Source organism: Gekko japonicus, unplaced genomic scaffold (assembly GCF_001447785.1).
Source record: "Gekko japonicus isolate JY-2015 unplaced genomic scaffold, Gekko_japonicus_V1.1 scaffold1360, whole genome shotgun sequence".
Lineage (NCBI taxonomy): Eukaryota > Metazoa > Chordata > Lepidosauria > Squamata > Gekkonidae > Gekko > Gekko japonicus.
The window spans coordinates 123,702-143,435 of NW_015165281.1; the positions used below are offsets into that span (position 1 = coordinate 123,702).

The 19,734-nt window shown below is 47.7% G+C and overlaps 1 protein-coding gene across 2 annotated transcripts in view; it reads left to right on the plus strand.

The window, feature by feature from the left end:
• The first annotated feature begins 319 nt into the window (after nucleotides 1–319).
• The window catches only part of LOC107109641 (solute carrier family 25 member 39-like), a 54,206-nt gene continuing 34,791 nt past the window's right edge, over nucleotides 320–19,734 (plus strand). For both annotated transcript variants that reach the window (XM_015410313.1, XM_015410314.1), the window contains exon 1: nucleotides 320–545. The gene's annotated coding sequence lies outside the window, so the exon portion shown is untranslated. The remainder of the gene's footprint in view (nucleotides 546–19,734) is intronic.

Consider the following 19,734-nt stretch of genomic DNA (forward strand, 5'->3'; position numbering starts at 1 on the left):
CGATTTGGCCACCGCATAAATTACTTTGCTCTCCTCCTGAGCTAAGGCAGAAATGTGTGAGCCGGAGGCTAAAGAACGGTGAGCCGGCTCACACCAACTCAGCTTAGAGGGAACACGGCGCCTATGTTTATTCCGCCGCAGCGGGCTTCACAGCACAGCCCCTCCGAGACCCGCTCCTCGGACAGACCGCTCTATCCCTTCACGTCTCTATTACCCTTTGCGATCCTTTCGCGAGGAGGCGGCCTACTGGTTCCGCTCCAGACCGGAAGTAGCGGCGGGAGGGACTCTGCACGGCCTCTCCTCCCCAGGGTTCCTTGCGCGTCCTTAGTAGGAAGCGTCGCTGGCGCCGCTTCGGTAGGGGGGAGGTTGTGGCGTTTGCGGAGGCCCCCGCTGGCCTTCCCGGCCCGCCGCCTTAGCGGCTCCTCTCCCGTTTGCATTGCCGGGGAAGGGCGGCAAATGGGCCTGCAATCAAAAGCGCAGGTGATGCAGGTACTGGCCGGTGGACGGGGGCAGACCGCCAACACGCACGTGGCTGGGAAGGGAAGGTGAGTGGGGGGGAGTCCCGGGGGGGGGGGGCGCGCGTGCTGGGACGTCAGTCTTCTGTTTCTCTCCAAAGAAGCACGCGCGGTCCTGCCTTTTGTCCTTACAGTCGGTGTTCCCTCTAAGCCGAATCAGTGTGAGCTGGCTCACAGTTTTTTAGCCTCCGGCTGTGGTGGCTCAAAAGCCCCCCGCACTAGACCAGTGGTTAAAGCAAAGTTTGGGATTATTTTACCTTAGAAAAGTTTGCGGTTTATACAGATAGAACAGTAATGATGAGGTTAATCTTAGACCCAATGGACAAGTGGTTTCCTTTCTTAGAAAAGGTAGAAGCGGATAAGATGATTTGTGAAAAATGGGCCTTGCATAATACTGAGGTAATGCTTTTGTAAGCTCTGGGAACTACTGCTATTGGCGCGTGTAGGTATTAGATTTGGAGTTTTTTCTTGTTCTCTTTCTTTTTCCTTCTTAAGTTAGGCAGTGTTGTTATTCACCTCTCATAGTCTATGCTAGTGTTAATGTTCTTGTTATTATACCTGTGTAAACACTGTTTCTGCTTTATAAAACCTGTAGAAATTCAATAAAAAGGTTTAAAAAAAAGTGGTTAAGAGGCCGAAGCTGCAGACCAGAAGGTTGGTAGTTCAGCAGTCCCAGACCTGAGTGCCGCGTGACGGAGTGAGCTCCCGTCTAATGGCCCCAGCTCCTGCCAAACCTAGCCCGTCGAAAGCAAGAAATCGCAAGTAGATAAAGAGGTACCGCTTTGGCGGTTAGGTGACAGCGTTCCGTGTGCCTTGGCGTGGAGTCATACCGGCCACATGACCACGGAAACGTCTTCGGACAGCGCTGGCTCTTCGGCTTGGAAACGGGGATGAGCACCAGATCCCTTAGAGTCGGATTCAACTGGCTTTGGAGCAAGGGAAACCTTTCCCTCACACATTTTTGTCTTCGCTCAGGAAGGATGGCTCCAGAGCAAGCTAATTTATGCAGTAGCCAGATTGCTCGACCACAACTTTAATGCCAGGAGCTCTCAAAGTAGAATTTTTGCTCACCAGACTACATAGCTTGGAGGGAGCATTGCTTGCAATAGCCCTGCCGGGTAGGCTAGGCAATGCATTTAGCTATTATAAGGCCTGCTTTTTGTCCCCAGTAGGGATCCAAAGTGGCTAATGACATTGTTCTCCCTAATGCTATTTAATCTTGGCAAAACTAACCCTGGAAGGTAGGTCAGACAGAGAGAGAAAGTGGCTGGCTCAAGACCACCCAGGGGGAAAACCTGGAGATATTGGGGAGGAGCCTGAAGAGTGTGGGGTTTGAGGAGGGGAGGGGCTTCAACCTGGAGGTTGGCAACCCTACCCAGTGAGCATTAATGGGATTTGTAGATTTGAACTTGGGCTTCCAGGATGCTGTGCCCATCCCGCAAGCGGGCTCAGGGCGGCTAACACTGCGGTACAGTGTACCTAGTTGACATACGGTACATATGACTTAAAACTCTATAAAATATCATAGTAAGTACTTTAAAACATAAATTAACGGTTTCTACTAAAGTGCATACAGTACAACACATTAGATGGCGCGCTTCCAGATTTGTTTTACCACATTTCTGTAGTTTGTTTTACCACATTTCTGAAAGCTGTGATCACTCAACATACTCTTAGGGGTTTTTTTTTAGAGAAAAGATACCTTAAAGCCATTGCATTTGCAAAAACACAGGCTAATATAAGCCACTGTTACCTGGGGCAGCAACTTACAATACCGTAAAGGATACAAGAACTTATGGGCACTCAATGAAATTGCTGGGCAGTCGGGTTAGAACAGATGAAAGGAAGTCCTTCTTCACCCGAAGAGCAATTAACACATGGAATTCACTGCCACAGGAGGTGGTGGCGGCTACAAGCATGGACAGCTTCAAGAGGGAACTGGATAAGCATATGAAGCAGAAGTCCATCAGTGGCTGTTAGCCATAAGGTATAGATAGGAACTCTCAGTCTGGGGCAAGGGATGCTCTGTATTCTTGGTGCTTGGGAGGGGGGCAACAGTGGGAGGGCTTCTAGTGTCCTGGCCCCACTGCTGGACCTCCTGATGGCACCTGGTATTTTTGGCCACTGTGTGACAGAGTGTTGGACTGGATGGGCCATTGGCCTGATCCAACATTGGCTTCTCTTATGTTCTTAAAGTGTTGGATTAGGCCTTGAAACACCCAGGTTCCTGATTTCCTTATCAGAAGTCCATAATCTCTGTGTGCTAGATCTTTGATTCTGATAACAGAGGCAGAAACTTGGAATATAACAGCAAATACAAATTTGAATGATGCGCTCTGAATGGGCTCTACTATCGTTCTCACTGGGGAAAAAGGACACAGCACAGTTTTTTGGTTTGTGCCTGTTTGCAGTGTGAGGGATGTGGTAGTTGGAATGTCAGACTAAGATCTGGGAGACTTGCGTTCGCATCCCCACCCTGCTATGAAACTTGCTGGATGACCTTGGGCCCGTCATTCTTTCTCAGCATATTGTATTTCACAGGCCTGGTGTGAGGATCGAACTTCCTTGAGGTTGGTCATCCTGTGGAATAAAATAAGTAAATTTCTTGGTGTAGCATCTTGAAGCCAAGTGCCCCCCAGTTCGTTTTGGATGCTGTCCCCTGGAGTGCCAGACACTGAGGCTTCCAGTGAGAGAAACCTTTTTTTGTTGAGGGGGAATAGAACTTAATGTAAGACCAGGGATCTTTTAGTTCAGCACTCTTGTTGTACAACAACCAGCCAGGCGTCTTTAGAACCTCCCAGATGGGGCAAGAAGGTGACATCTGTCTACTGTTTTTCCCTCCAACTTGCAGTATTCAAAAATATACTGCCTGTGAGAGGTTCCATTATGCTATCTCGAAAGCCGTTGCTAGGCTTCTCCTCCAGGATTTTAAAAAATCCTTTGTATAAATATTTAGGTCTTCCCTACTGGATTGGCCTTAACACTGACTCTATGGCAGCATTCTCTTTCCCCAGTCATGAGCAGTGTTCCCTCTAAGCTGAGTTAGTGTGAGCTAGCTCACAGTTTTTTAGCCTCCAGCTCACACATTTCTGTCTCAGCTCAGGGAGGAGGGCTCCAGAGCAAAGTAATTTATGCAGGAGCCAAATCGCTCGCTCATGACTTTAATGCCAGTCGCTCACAAAGTAGAATTTCTGCTCACAAGACTCCACAGCTTAGAGGGAACATTGGTCATGAGTTAGAGATGTCTTTGGGAAACTTTAACCAAGGCACAAAGGTCTTACCCTGACATTGAGAGGTACGCTGATTCTAGTCACGGAAGTGTCCTAATCACGTGTTGCAGCGAATAGTTGTTGATAAGCCTAAACTCCGTGTTTTTTGTTGTATATACAAGTTGCAAGATACCTTGTCATCTGCACTTTTTTCTTTTTGTCCTCACTTTAAAAATGTGTAGCCTGTCCCAGCCCTAATACAGGATGAGTTAGTTGAACAAGTCGTTTTCTTTCAAAACCATCTTTTGAAAGTTCAGTAAGATTTCTAGGATCAGACCAAAAAGACAGAAGAAATGGGGAAAAGTTCAAAATCCTTTTCAGTCCTGCTGGCTGAATGCTGATGAATAAAAAGCAGGAGGTTCTTAAACAGTGTTTCTGAAACGCGTCCAGATGGTCTGCCCTGCCTCCCACGGTATGAGTTCGTGTCACTTACCCTCTTACTGTGGGCACCAGGTGTGTTAGTAATTCTTTTAGACTGTTTGTCATTGGTAATAAAAGTACAGATGCGTAAGTAGAATGTTCTGGGTTGTTTAAAAGAAGAAAGGCAGTGCAGGATCTGTAGGATCTATGTGTTGCTTACTTATTGCATCACTTTGGCTGAGCATTTTTCAACCCTTCCCCTACCTTCAAGGGAAACTCTTCCTTCCCCTGTAATATCTACAGACACAATGTACTAGGAATATTTTCTCACTCCTGTGAAAGGGATTGCAGAACTCCTGACATTAGTCCTCTCCAAGCCCATCTCTTTCACCTTTCTAGTTATGATGTTACCTGTCTTAAATTATTGTGCCTTTTTGTTTTGATTGTTTTAACTAGTGGTAGTGGTTAAGGAGTAGTGGTTAAGTGCACAGACTCTAATCTGGGAGAACCGGGTTTGATTCCCCACTCCTCCACTCCACCAGGTTTGATTCCCCACTCTACTGCTGGATGACCTTGGGCAAGCCATAGTGCTGTCAGAGCTGTTCTTGAAAAAGAGCAGTTTCTGTCAGAGCTCTTTCAGCCCCGCCTACCTCACAGGTTGTCTGTTGTGGGGAGGGGAAGGGAAAGGAGTTTGTAAGCCACTCTGAGACTACCTTGGGCAGGGTGTAAATCCAATCTCCTCCTCTTCCTCTTCTTCCTCTGTTTTAATGATTGTGTAAAACGTGATCTGCCCTGAGCCTGCTTGCAGGGGGGGGGGGGAGATAAGTCTAAATAAATAAATGTTGGGATACAGGTGTGAAGGGCAGTGGGCTTGGAAGTGTGTTGGCGGGGGGATGTGTGCTTCTATGAAGACTTTGTCAGTGTTTGGAAATTTTGTGGTGCACTACAAAAACTGTAATATTTTCTGGTTTGGAATACATTTTTAGGATGAAGGGTCAAGATGGGTGCCCGTGTTAGTCTGTCTGTAGCAGTAGAAAAGAACAAGAGTCCAGCAGTGTCTTAAAGACTAACAAAATTTGTGGCAGGGTAGGAGCTTCTTCAGATACAGCTAGAATATGAGTCTGTCTGTCTGGAGAGTGGCGTGATTTCAGATGCCGAATGACAATAGCAGGTAAATGCCAGTAGCAGGCGTGATTGTGATTGGGTTCGGTGTGATATGCAGAGGGGTTGTAGGCGTGGAGAAACCAGCATTGGTAATCAAGACAGGAAACTGAGGTCTCGATTCAAGGAGGCTGCATTGTCTTGAGCTTCACTATCAGTTGCGGTTCAGGAATCTGTCTTTCTAATCCCCCTTTGAAATTCCTTTGTAAGAAAAATGTAATGCAGCCGAGTGTCCTGGAAGGTTAAAATGTCCCCCCACTGGTCTTTGAACCTTGACTTATCTTCATGGAAGGCACCACACTTAGCTGTGCAGAATGGGGAAAAGTCTGACATTAGAAACCACAACACTAAAAAATGTTCCTCCACTGGTTTTGAATGTTGTGATTTCTAAATGTCAGACTTGTGTCCAGTTATCCTTTGCTGTAGGGACTGGCTTGTTTGTCCAGTGTAGAGGGTGGAAGGGCACTGCTGACACATGATGGCATAAATCACATTAGAGGATGAGCAGGATGAAGTTTAACTTACCCGCAGGCAGTGTTGCAATAATTAATTCCTCCACTTTCTGAAAATGCTGTATGCCAAAAACAGTTTCTTACTGGTCATAACTAGCTTGTGTGCAAATGTAAGAAAACTCCCTCTTTTTTGAGTAGCCTGGAATCTTGCATGATCGTGCACGAGTAAGTACTGTACTTCCTTTAGTATACTACACAGTTTCTGTTTAGAGTTTTTGTATTTTCCTACTTCTTACATGGCAGAAAGCGAAGATACTTGAGCTAGAAAACGGTACAGCACTTTGCAGCTATCTTGCTGTAGTACAGGGCATCACAGCTTTGCTTACAGAAAACTTCACAAATGTGCCCAAGAGCACAACTTTTTATATACCGGGAGTTATAAATGCTGCATATTGTGTTTCAGCTGTAAAATACATTTAGGTTTGATAGAAAAATAAGAACTGCATATACTTCAAAATCCCCTCCCCCCATTTCTGTTTACTCTGGAGAAGGGAAGCCCGACCCCATGGCTTCAACAGCTAGAAACAGCATGTCCCAATCCATCTTCTTCGTGGCAGTTCAGGCAGAGACGAAGGTGAAGAAACAAATCGGCGCAGAGAGAAATAGAGTCTTTAGTAATTATGCAACCCCCAAGTGTTTCACATGCAGCTTAGTTTTAGTTTGGTATGGTGGTTTGGAGCACGGGCTCTAATCTGGGAGAACCGGGTTTGATTCCCCAGTCCTCCACATGCAGCCAGCTGGTGTGACCTTGAGTCAGTCACAAGTTCTCTTGGAGCTGTTCTCTCAAGGACAGTCTTGAAAGAGCTTTCTCAGCCCCACCTACCTCACAGTGTATCTGTTGTGGGGTGGGGAAAGGAAAAGAGAGCTGTTCTCGAGGGCAGTTCTTAGGAGAAATCAGCCCCACCTACCTCACAGGTTGTTGTGTGGGGGGGAGGGGACAGGAGATTGTAAACCACTCTGAGACTCCTTCTGGCAGTGAAGGGTGGGGTATAAATCCAATCTCCTCCTCTTCTAGTGTATGCACGGGAATGAAACAAAAGAATCTGAAAGGCTCCCCCTGACGAAGCGGTGGGGGTTGTATAGCTATTGAAGATTCTGTTTCCCTCCACACCAATTCGTTACTTCCTCTTCATTTTGCCTCGGTGTGACTTCTTCACTGAGTTCTGGCAGAGAGACACAGGCAACGGCCATCTCTTCTACCTCCTGATAACTGAAATGGATATTGCAGGGAGGGGTGGGGGTGGCAAGCTTCCTCTACTCTTCTCAGTAACTAAAATTGCCAGCCTCAAGTTGGAGCTTTCCCCAGAATTGCTGCTTGATCTCCAGACATAGAGGTCCATTCCCCTGGAGGAAATGGTAGCGTTGGAGGAGGCGTCTATGGTATACCATAGAATATACCATACCCAGAATGGGAGAACTGGAAGACCCACTGAGGGAAACCCCCCCCCCCGAACTGCATCACCCCAGGCACCGCCATCAACTCTCTAGGAATCCCCACCGCCACCAGCCAGAGTCGGCCACTATAGGCAGGGGTTGAAGGCAGACCAGGCAGATGAAGAAGAAGAGATTGGATTTATACCCAGCCCGTCACTACCTGAAGGAGCCTCAGAGCGGCTTACGAACGCCTTCCCCTCCCCACAACTTCCCCTCCCCAGTGAGGCAGGTGGGGCTGAGAGAGCTCTGACAGAAACTGCTCTTTTTCAAGGACAGCTCTTATCAGAACTACGGCTTGCCCAAGGTCATCAAGCCAGGTGCAAGCGGAGGAGTGGGGAATCAAAACCCGGTTCTCCCAGATTAGAGTCTGCGCACTTAACCACGACACCAAACTGGCTCTCAGATGACCAGCGTGAAGGATACAATAGAAGTGTCACACATACCAATGTTCCCCCTCCCATTCCCTCCTTTCCCCCCTCTTCCCTGAAAAGGCGTGCTTCTCTACCCAGCTGGTGAGCTATGCCGAAAAGAGGGAAAGGGCTCCCAACATCCCTTGAAAGATTTGGAGAGGCTTGGCTGTTAAGGGCTCCCCCCCTCCCCACATTTCCGTTGCTGCTTCCATCTCTTTCGCAGGACATGGGGGGCAGCGAGGTCCTCCTGGGGGAAGGTGGGAAGGGAAGAAGCCCTGTCAGTTCTGCCGGTTGTTTTCCTTCTCCACTGCATGGGGTACCGGAGCTCCTAGCCTGACTGCAGGTAGAGCCTGCCTCCTGTTCCCAAGGTTCCCTGCTGACGGGGAGGAGCAAATTCCACTTGGCTGCCGGCGCCTTGTGTTGTTCGAGCTGGAAGAGCTGACGGAAGGGGGCCGGCCAGGTCTGCCGATCGCCTGCTTCGCCCAGGGCCCTTGGCAACATGAGGAGCTTTGACCGGGGACTCGGCACAGAGAGCGTGCCTTTGTTTCCACCCCCTCGGTGAGGAGGTTGCATCATGGAAGCCTCTTTGGGGGGGGGGACCTTCCTGGAGAAGGGAGGATAAGATGGTTGGGAGGGGGCCTAATAATCAGACACACACACACCCCTCCCTTATATAATGGCATATGGAGAAAATGGGCTGTTGGCTCTCTTTAGATTACCAGTTAAAAATGATTTCATAGGGCAGCCATGTCAGTCTGCAGTAGAGGAGCCACGGCGGCTCAGAGGCTAAGACGCTGAGCTGCAGTTCGGCAGTTCGAGACCCGGGTGCCGCATGACGGAGCTCCCGTCTCTGGCCCCAGCTCCTGCCAACCTAGCCATTCAAAATCAAGAAGTTGCAAATAAAATAGGGGCAGGTAACAGCGTTCTCTGCGCCTCAGTGTTTAGTCATGCTGGCCACATGACCACAGAGAAGTCTTCGGACAGCGCTGGCTCTTTGGCTTGGAAACGGAGATGCACCACCCCTAGAGTTGGATTCGACTGGCTTTCGAGCAAGGGAAACCTTTACCTTTACTTTAGCACCTTAGAGACCCACGAGAGTTTGAGGACACGAGCTTTCTAGAGTTGAAAATAAGTTTGTTTGCGGTGTCGATGAAGTTAAGACCCATTTTTAAGCTGCTTTATGTTTTATGTGTTCTTTTTAGTGGTGGATTTTAATCTCTTTTGTAATGTTTTCTGTTTTTATCACGTTTGGTTGTTGTTGGGCAGGTTCCCTGGAGAGGCAGCACAGAATTCTTTTCCAAACAAGTACATAATTTGTCTTCGTACTCAGTTCAGCTCTTAAAATGCTTGGTAGGCTTCTGTGTGCCGGACCCTCAGCGCTGAGAACTTTTATTCCGCTTCTGGTAGGACGGAGATGGGCTGTCTGCCATCAAAAGTGATGAAGTCCACACACACATGCAAAGCTTCAAAGAGGGCACACTAGAGTTCTCTGAAAACGTCGACGGCACACCTAGTTTTGTGCCCGGCGATTCTGTGTGCACTCAGGCCAAGTTGTTGATGAGATCAAATTGTACTTAGTCCAGGGTTCCGCGCAAAACCCGTAATACCATCACTTGCTACATGGTCCATCGGAAGCGGTCCTCTTTGTTTGTATTCCGTCTTTGTCTCCCGCGGGGTCTCAAAGCAGCTGGCTTCGTTCTCCTTCTCCACTTAATCCTCACAACAGCTCAGCAAGGTAGGTTAGGCTGAGAGAAGGTGACAGGCCCAATGTCACCCAGTAAGCTTGCGTGGCAGAGCCCAGATTCAAACCCGGGTCTCCCAGATCCTGTTCTGACACACTACTCCCCGCTGATGTTCTTCTGCCAAGCCCTGGTGAGAGGTGCTTAAAAAGGGGGACCCTGTGTTGATATGGGGGTGGGGGTACAGAGGAAATGAGAGGAGAATACGATAGACCCGGCTGTTCTGTGATCGCCTTCCAGTAGGGCACAGTGGGAGCTTTGTAGCTGAGATCTGTGTGCCTGGATGTGTGCGCAGCTTCCTGGCTGATTGCGAAGTTCGTGTTATGGTACCACAGAGGCATTTGGAGATCAGACGGAGGGAAGCGTGTTTTTGCAGGGAGGCGAAGTGAAAGGGGGAGGGACCCAGCAGAGCGAGCGCATAATTGCTCCTTGACCCCTGACCGAGGACTAAACCGTTAATGTGCTTGGGTAATGTATGTTTGTGCTTTTTTTATCGCCGCAGCCGATAGATGTCAAACTTCGTTTGCTTCATGGCTCACAACTTTTCTGCGATTGTTGATAAACAGCAGCGAGTGCCTGAAAAGCTTTGGCTGCCTCGATACCTTTCTTTTGTTTGTTTGGAAGCGGGGTGAGGAAAGGAAGTGTTGTTTTACAACGAAGAGAGGGGAAAGAGTCCATTTGGAATTCTTCATTCATCGCCTATCTCGAGTGCTGCATTAGGAATCCGTGGCCACCACATGCTTTGTTGGTGGTGTTTTAAGAAAACCTTCTGGTGTTTTAGTTCTTGTTTTAGTTCTCGTGCTACGGAGGAAGAAATGTGGAATGCACATCTTTCTTCAATAACAAATAGGAATTTGAATGAAGGGTTTGAAATGGGCGAAGCAGCCCCTCCCCTGGGGAAAACAAAACATACCGGTTATGTAACCCTAAGGACAGTTCCCAGGGGGTAAGCCACAGGATTCGTAGTGACCCATTTAGGATTACATTCATAGTCTGGGTCAGTGTTCCCTCTAAGCTGAGTTAGTGTGAGCTAGCTCACAGTTTTTTAGCCTCCGGCTCACAGATTTTTGTCTTAGCTCAGGAAGGAGGGCTCCAGAGCAAACTAATTAATGCCAGGAGCTCACAAAGTAGAATTTTTGCTCACAAGACTCCACAGCTTACAGGGAACATTGGTCTGGGTTTTAGTTAGTGCCTGTTTAAGGATTGGGGGGGGGGGACAGAGACTCTGTGAGATTCAGAGGCAAGAGTTAAATTAAGTGGTTAGAGTGTTTGGCCAGGATCCCACTCTGCTGGGATGCTGGTCGGGGGGCTGGGTGGGTTGAGGCTAGTCTGTCGTCCCCCCCCCCGTCTTTCTCAGCCTGCCTCACAGGGCGGTTGTGAGGGTGAAATGGGGTTCCCTGAGCTCCATGAGGGAAGGGTGTCTTAAAAATGGACCAGGCAGAAGCATCAATTCCTTACTTCTAAGTAGAAGTAATAGTTACAACCAGGGGTCATTTCGTAGAAAAAGAGGTCCAGGAGCTCATTAGCATAACTCAGCACAACTTATTTGCATGTGCCACACCCCCTGATATCACCGGAAGTGAGTCAGAAGACAGCACCCACTGCCACCACCCCCTGCTCAGGCTCCACTGGACTGTTTTGGATTGCTAGCTATTGGGGGGGGGGAACGCGCAGATTCTTGTGCTCCTCGTGGCCTGGGGCTGCTGGGAGCAGGGGGTGGGGCTTGTTGCATGTGCCCGCTCTGCTCCTGTGCGCTCCTGCAGGAAATGACCCCTGGTTACAACCAGTGTTCCCTCTAAGCTGTGGAGTCTTGTGAGCAAAAACTCTGCTTTGTGAGCTACTGGCATTAAAGCAGTGAGTGAGCGATTTGGCTGCTGCTTACCTTAGTTTGCTCCGGAGCCCTCCTTCCTGAGCAAAGACAAAAATGTGTGAGCCGGAGGCTAAAAAAACCTGAGCTGGCTCACACTAACTCAGCTTAGAGGGAACACTGGTTACAACAACCCAGATGGTATAGGTCAGGGTGATTTTAAAAGGTAAACTTCTAGTCCGCTTTACAAGTGAGATAGAAGGACTTGCTCATGTGTTGCCACGTGGCCCCTTTTTCCTGCCTTCCAGGCATCTCTGTACACATGGAAACATGTGTTGCATTTTAAGAATATCTAATGCTCTCTGGGTGTTGCCGGGAAGCAGCAGCGATGTATATATTTCCCCCAGAGAATCCGCTCATAGATACTGCAGATGCGCAGTTGCTCAGTTATGATGCAGTATGTTTCACGAGCAAAGCTGCCAGGTAGCTGCAGTTTGCAGACAGCGTTGTTGTGGAGCAGTATGGCCAGGTTCTGTGTTCATGCCTGAAATATTTTGCCGCTTTATACTCTCATTTTTGACATGCAAGCCTGGCTACCAGACTGTTTTTTAAAAAATACATAAATCTGTGTCCCTTTAGTGCTGTGCTGATGATCAAAACAGGTATAAATGCATGTGTGGACGTTCTGATTGGACATATGAGTGGGGATTGCACAGTGAAAAACAGCATAGCTTGAGTCCAGTGGCACGTTTAAGACCAACAAAGTTTTATTCTGTGTATAAGCTTATACCCACAATAAAACTTTGTTGGTCTTAAACGTGCCACTGGACCAGGGGTCATTTCCTGCAGGAGCGCACAGGAGCGGAGCTCCGGCAGTAATGAGCCCAGGGGGTGAGCACATGCAACAAGCCCCACCCCCTGCTCCCAGCGGCCCTCAGTCAGAGCAAGAAGCAGCTAGGTAAGCTGCAGAGCTCCCCCCGGTCCAAAACAGTCCAGTGGCACCTTTAAGACCAAGTTTTATTCAGGTACCAGCTCTCCCTCCTCTGCGAGGATAGATCTGCACGTTCCTGTCCCCGCAAATAGCTAGCAATCCAAAACAGTCCAGTGGAGCCTGAGCAGTGGGTGCTGCCTTCTGACCCACTTTTGGTGATGTCAGGGTGTGTGGCTTATGCTAATGAGTTATGCTAATGAGCCCCTGCACCTTTTTTTCTACGAAATGACCCCTGCACTGGACTCAAACTTTGTTCTGCTGCTTCAGACCAAGATGGCTACCCACCAATGCTCCCTCTAAGCTGTGCAGTCTTGTGTGCAAAAATTCTACTTTGTGAGCTCCTGGCATTAAAATTGTGAGCGAGCGATTTGGCTACTGCATACATTAGTTTGCTCTGGAGCCCTTCTTCCTGAGCTAAGACAAAAATGTGTGAGCCGGAGGCTAAAAAATTGTGAGCTAGCTCACACTAACTCACCATAGAGGGAACACTGCTGCCCACCTGACTCTGTCTTCACAGTGTGAAACAGTTTAAATTAGAGAAATACAGAGTTGTTGGAAGTGGTGCAGATCATATTGATACTGCACTTTTTAATATATATATTTTTTGCTTCATTTGTATCTTGCCTTTGTCCCCAATGGAGATCCAGAGCACTTTACAGCATTCTTCTCTGTTTGGTTTTATCCTCACCACAACAGCCCTGTGAGGTAGGTAAGGGTGAGTGCATGTGACTGGCCCATGGTCACCCAGCGAGTTCCCCCGGCAGAGTGGTGATTTGAACTTGGGGTCTCCAAGATCCCAGCATGAAGCTTCGACATAAATGTTCGAGTTCCTTTGTACTCTGGAATCCGCAATACCCGTGTAAGGTAGGCCATTACTTCAGTCCCTGCATTACAGGCGCAGTGCTGAGAGTCAGAGGCAGCGTCTTACCTAACGCTGCCTTGTGACTTCTCATGCCTGAGCTGTGATTTGAACTGAGGGAGTCTTAACCTCATAGCTTATGCTTTCAACCATAATGCTGTACTAGTGCCTAATCTGTCAGTGGGTTTTTTCGAAGTCTAGTCGCAGCCGACTTATGGCGACCCTGGTGGGGTTTTCAAGGCAAGAGATGTTCGGACGTGGTTTGCCATGGGCCTGCCTCTAGCATAGCAACCCTGGGCTCCCTGGGAGGTCTCCCATCCAAATACTAACCAGGGTCAACCCCGCTTAGCTTCCAAGATAGCCTGGGCCATCCGTGTCAAGGCCAGCATTAGATGTACAGTTAAATCCCTGTCAGTGAAAGCAACTGAGCAGTGGCATAGCCTGTTCTGAAGGCATACACTGGTTGTTTTTTCCCCCAAACAATTTTATTTTGGATTACGTGTTCAACATTTAAAAACATTCCATCCTCATATCCCTTTCTTATATTTCCTTGCCTTTGGTTGGCTTCCCACAGTGCTTCCCCCTGCCCACAAACATTTTTATATTTCAAGGTAACTTTCTTTCTTACAGTTCAAAAAATTTCTACATTACAACCCTAATAATTTTCTAAATACAGTATGGTATTTTTAACGTCCCAATTTCTTTCTAAGTATTCTTTGAAATCTTTCCACTCTTCAAAAAAGTCTTTATCTTCATTATTATTCAACTTCTTCGTTATTTTATCCATTTCTGCCATATATAGAACTTTTTGTATCCATTCCCACTTGTCTGGTATTTTTTCCTGTTTCCAGCATTGTGCATAAATCATTCTTGCCGTGGTAAGTAAATACCATAGCAATGTCTTTTTTTCTACATTAACTTCCTCCATCTTAAGACCTAGAAGTAGTATCTCCGGTTCTTTCTTAAAATTACATTTCAGAATTTTTTGCATTTCTTCATGAATTTCTGTCCAAAAACTCACAGCTTTGTCACAGGTCCACCACATATGATAAAAAGAGCCTTCTTTTTTTTTTACACTTCCAGCATTTGTTAGACATGTTTACATTCATTTTTGCTATTTTCTTTGGAGTCATGTACCACCTATACATCATTTTATAGCAGTTTTCTTTAACATTAGTACATGTTGATATTTTAATAGAATTTTTTCATAAGTATTCCCAAGATGACATAGTCACCTCCTTATTTATGTTTACAGACCATTTAAGCATTTGCTCTTTAAAAGATGGTGCATCCCATCTCTCAGTAAGGGAGTTGGACCCATAGACCCCCACACACGCATGTGAGGGAATTGGATAAGCATATGGAGCTTATCCATATGCTTATCCCCGCTGCTGGACCTCCTGATGGCACCTGGTTTTTTTGGCCACTGTGTGACAGAGTGTTGGACTGGATGGGCCATTGGCCTGACCCAACACTGGCTTCTATGTTCTTAAGGCACAGAGGCTGAGGACTTCCCCTGATGTTGCCTGGTATGCAGGCAACTGGTACTGGTATTTAGAGGTCTGCACCTTCTGAATCTAGTGATTCCCTTTACTTGTCATGGCTAGTAGCCACGGATTTATTTATTTATTTATTTATTTATTTATTTATTTATTTATTTATTTAATTCGGCTTCTATACCTCTCCTTCCCGAAGGCTCGGAGCAGTTTACATGGACATTTACATTTCCTATCTAGGGCCACAATACACGGGGGGAGGGTGAATGCCTACCGGCACCCGGATAGCAGGGCTCTTGTTGTACTTCGTCGTTCTTTCGTCTCTCGGCTCTTCGTGATGGGCTTTTTTCCTCCACCTCCGGGTGATGGTGTCTCGGTGCAGGTCCGATTATTTTGCAGCGACGCATTCAGGCGAGGTCTTCATGGTGCGCAGCTGTGCAACGACCGCAGCTCCGGCACTCGTCCTATTGGCTCCGCCACGCTGCGTCGTTGCGTCGGCACGCCTCCCGGTCCAATCTCCGCCCGGATGGACCTCCCCTTCACGAATCTGCCTTAACCCCCTCTTAAACCCATCTAGTGTCGTCACCATGACTGCATGGTGGTGGGGGCTACAAGCATGCATGGCTTCAAGAGGGAATTGGATCAACATATGGAGCAGAGGTCCATCAGTGGCTATTGGCCACAAGGTATAGATGGGGCAAGGGAGGCTCTGTATTCTTGGTGCTTGGAGGGGAGGGGGAGCAACAGTGGGAGGGCTCCTAGTGTCCTGGCCCCACTGCTGGACCTCCTGATGGCACCTAGTATTCTTGGCCACTTGTGTGACCCAGAGGGTTGGACAGGATGGGCCATTGGCCTGACCCAACACTGGCTCCTCTTACGTTCTTATACTTTTTTAAAAATCTCAAATGACGGCCAGCCCTTTTGAGAGCAGAACCCATGCAGTTTCTGGGCTGTTCCTCTTAGGACAGAGAGAGGACACTGCGATGTCTTAGAGTAAGTGACTTTCCTCCTCTCTATGCTTGATTGGGGGAGATTGCAGATGCTGGGGGCAGGGGCCGGATACCTTCCCCTGGTGTTGGAGGAGGCCCAAACACGCCGGGCTGTCCTTTTGGCTGGAGCAGCATTGCACGGTGGAGGAGGGGAAGGCGACATTGGCCAAGTGCAAGCTGCAAAACGTGGACAAGGGAGAGGCGGGGGGGGGGGAGAGAGAAAGTGCAGCCAGCACAGCACTGCTGTGAGCCTTGCATAACCCCCCCCCCCGCAAGGGTAACTGTGAGAATAAAAAAGATAAGAAGTCTGTCGCTCCCTCCCCTCCTCACACTGTAAAACGATATAGAAATGATGATGCTGCAGGAACCGGGGTGAGGAAGCAGAAAAGGATCGTGGCGGAAGGTTGAATGTGAACGCCGGGCCGACGTGTGGCTCCGTGGCTGTGTTTGAGCACCTGGCCTTGGATCGTTCCTGTCTCAAGCCAGCCGCTGTGCCTGCTGCCACGCCGGCCAATTTCTCAACTCCAAGAAGCTTTTCAGAGCAGGTTGGCACTGCAGTGTTCCCTCTAAGCTGAGTTAGTGTGAGCTAGCTCACAGGTTTTTAGCCTCCGGCTCACAGATCTTAGCTCAGGAAGGATGGCTCCAGAGCCAACTAATTGGTGCAGCAACCAAATCGCTGGCTCACAACTTTAATGCCAGGACCTCACAAAGTAGAATCTCTGTTCATGAGACTCCACAGCTTAGAGGGAGCATTGGTTGGCAGTCTCTCCCCCTGTGTGCCCCTGCGTCAGCTTCACTCATCTGAGCAGGGGGTTCCGCAGACGCCATCCTGGCACTGGGTCAGATTAACAACTCTCTGGATGTGTACCTTTTCCATTGTAGATCACACCTTGTGGAAGGGCCTGTCTGGGGAGGTCTGTAAGACTCCCCTGGCTTTCCGCAAACTGTGCAAAGACTGTATTATTCCAGGTGAGGTACCCATGTTGGTCTGAAGCAGCAGAACCAAGTTTGAGCTCAGCGGCACCTTTAAGACCAACAAAGTTTTATTCTGGGTATAAGAGAGAGGAGGTTTTTATTATATTTAGCCATAGGCCATTACAATCCAAAAACAGAAAAATACTATAAAACATAGATAATTATGTAAAATAGAGTACAATCTAAAATATTATAAAACCGTAAAACCAAAGTTATGAACGGTTAATTAAATCACAGCATACCCACTAAGATAAATATTAACTAGTACCCCTGGAAACAACGTTGGACCGTATTTTCTTTGCGGCCAAGGCAAATATAGCCATACTATAGGATACATTAACATTGGAATCAGCTAACAAAAATACAGTCTTCTCAGGGTGTGAATAAAAGCTTAAAACAGATAAAATACTAGAGAGAAATTTTAGCCTAGGTTGGATATACAATGAGCAATCAAGGATGTAATGGGAAAGATCCTCAATAGCGGGAGAGTCTTCTTTAAGGGCGCGGGTGTATCTTGCGATTCTAAAATCTTGGAAGAAATTCAGAGCCGCTAGTACTGACTCTTTTATTCTGCACACGAAAGCTTATACCCAGAATAAAACTTTGTTGATCTTAAAGGTGCTGCTGGGCTCAAACTTGGTTCTCAATTATTCTAGAGGACTTTTTCTGTGCAGGCAATAGAGTCGCACTGGTGCCAAAAGGCATCACGAAGTTACTTGGATAAATTATTAGGGACTCAGGTCTATAATATTGTGTATAGTTTGCTGCAAATTGAATCCTCCTATATAATTTCGCATCATTTAATGCACAGGTGTCAAACTCATTTGTTATCAGGGCCGGATTTGACATAAATGAGACCTTGTTGGGCCAGGCCATGTGTGTCATGTAATGTAATGCCAGGTAGCGGAGATATAATAAACTTTATAAAGGACACAAACACAAAGGGTTTTTTTTAACTTAAAATAAAAACATGCTTAGAACATTAGCACTCTTGCAATATTTTTTTTATTTAGCCATGTCTGATGACTGACACCTCTTGCTCTGAATTACTGCATCAAAATGTCTGTGCTGTTGCAATCCTGAGTATGCTGTTCAGGTGTGTATCTGTAAGCTGCAAACCTACGATGATGCAGCAGCAGAACTGGAAGAAGAAGCAGAAGGTAGCCAATTCCACTGCGGGCCTGAAAGAAGCCCTCCGGGGGGCCTGCCCCCGGGCCATACGTTTGACACCCCTGCTTTAACGTGTCACAATAACACTTCTGCTTTGCTTTGATTGTTCATTTTGTTCTTTTTTTTTTAGATTTCTGGTTGGTTCTGGGACCCAAATCCTATTTCATTGTTTATTCCATGTCTCATGCCGTTGACTGTACTGCCTCGTTCTGTGCAATCCACCTTGAGTCCCATTGCATTGGGAAAAGCGGAGTATAAATAACGTGAACAGATAGCCTTTGCACTGTGCCAGTCATGTTAACAGAGTTCTGGACTGACAAAGTTCAGTGTTCCCGCCTGTCCGGTTCCGGCAGCGTTCAGGCCTCTCCCGGCCGAGTGCTTCCGCTGCCCCACCTAGCTGATGGTTCTCTTCCTGCAGCCCACTTGGTCCCATCCCAAATCAAAACGTCAGGTTTTGCAAAGAACTCAGTATATACCATTGCAGCTTCCCGTGTTATTACTGTTTTTAATAACTCCAATTCTGTTAAGTTTTCCAGGCAGATCTGATGAATTTAATATCTCCCTCTCCCCCCTTTCATATTGTTCTAACAAAACCACCTCTAAGGTGGCCAAATTTTGCCCCTCGGCAAGATCAACAAGGAAGCGGCTGGTCAGGCCTTCTTCTTCATTGTCTCTGCTATTGAAATCAGCCTGCCAGGCTGCTGGGAAGTTTTATTGTTTGCAGATGTGCTGATAACTACGAGTGTCGATCGTGACTGATCTATGTTTGTAACTAATAAAGAACTAAGAACTATTGCAGCACAGTCGCTATGCAGAGTTACTCCAGCCTGAACTCATTGATTTTTAATGGGCGTAGGCTGGTGTAACTCTGCATGGCGACTGTCCTGTTAACCTGAAGTCGTGTCGTCTTCTCCCATAATACTGGGACTCGGGGGAGCACACAGTGAAGCTGTTGGGCAATCAGTGCAGGATGGACGGAAGAAGAAGAGGAGATTGGATTCATACCCCCCCCTTCACTACCCAGAGGAGTCTCAGAGGGGCTTACGAACTCCTTTCCCTTCCCCTCCCCACAACAAACACCCTGGGAGTTAGGTGAGGCTGAGAGAGCTCTGACCGAAACTGCTCTTTTTCAAGAACAGCTCTTATCAGAACTACGGCTTGCCCAAGGTCATCCAGACAGGTGCAAATGGAGGAGTGGGGAATCAAACCCGGTCCTCCCAGATTAGAGTCCGCACACTTAACCACCCAGTGCATAATTAAATTGGGGAATTGGTTGGCGGGTGCAGTCATGGTGACGACACTAGATGGGTTTAAAAGGGGGTTAGGCAGATTCATGAAGGGGAGGTCCATCCGTGGCTACTAGCCATGACGAGTAAAGGGAATCACTAGATTCAGAAGGTGCAGACCTCTGAATACCAGTACCAGTTGCCTGAATACCAGGCAACATCAGGGGAAGGCCTCAGCCTCTGTGCCTTAAAAACATAAGAACATAAGAGACGCCAAAGGCTCATCCAGTCCAACACTGTGTCACACAGTGGCCAAAAATACCAGGTGCCATCAGGAGGTCCAGCAGTGAGGCCAGGACACTAGAAGCCCTCCCACCCCCCCCCCCCCAAGCACCAAGAATGCAGACCGTCACTTGCCCCAGCCTGAGAGTTCCTACCTATACCTTTTGTCTAACAGCCACTGATGGACCTCTGCTCCATATGTTGATCCAATTCCCTCTTGAAGACATCCATGCTTGTAGGGCCCCCCCCCCCCGGCAGTGAATTCCATGTGTTAATCACTCTTTGGGTGAAGAAGGACTTCCTTTTATCTGTTCTAACCCGACTGCCCTTCAGAATAAACCAGTTGGCCCCAGGTTGGTGGGCTAGATGAACTACTGGTCTGATCTAGGAGGGTTCTTCTTATGTTCTTAAAGAGAATTGAGTTCCACAAATGAAGTGGGGGTCGTATGGGACCTTTTTATCCGTTCTTGCAAGGAGCTCAGAGCCTTCTTGTTATCAGTGCTCAGCTAGCTTCATCCGGCTGCGTTCTAAGGCGCCGA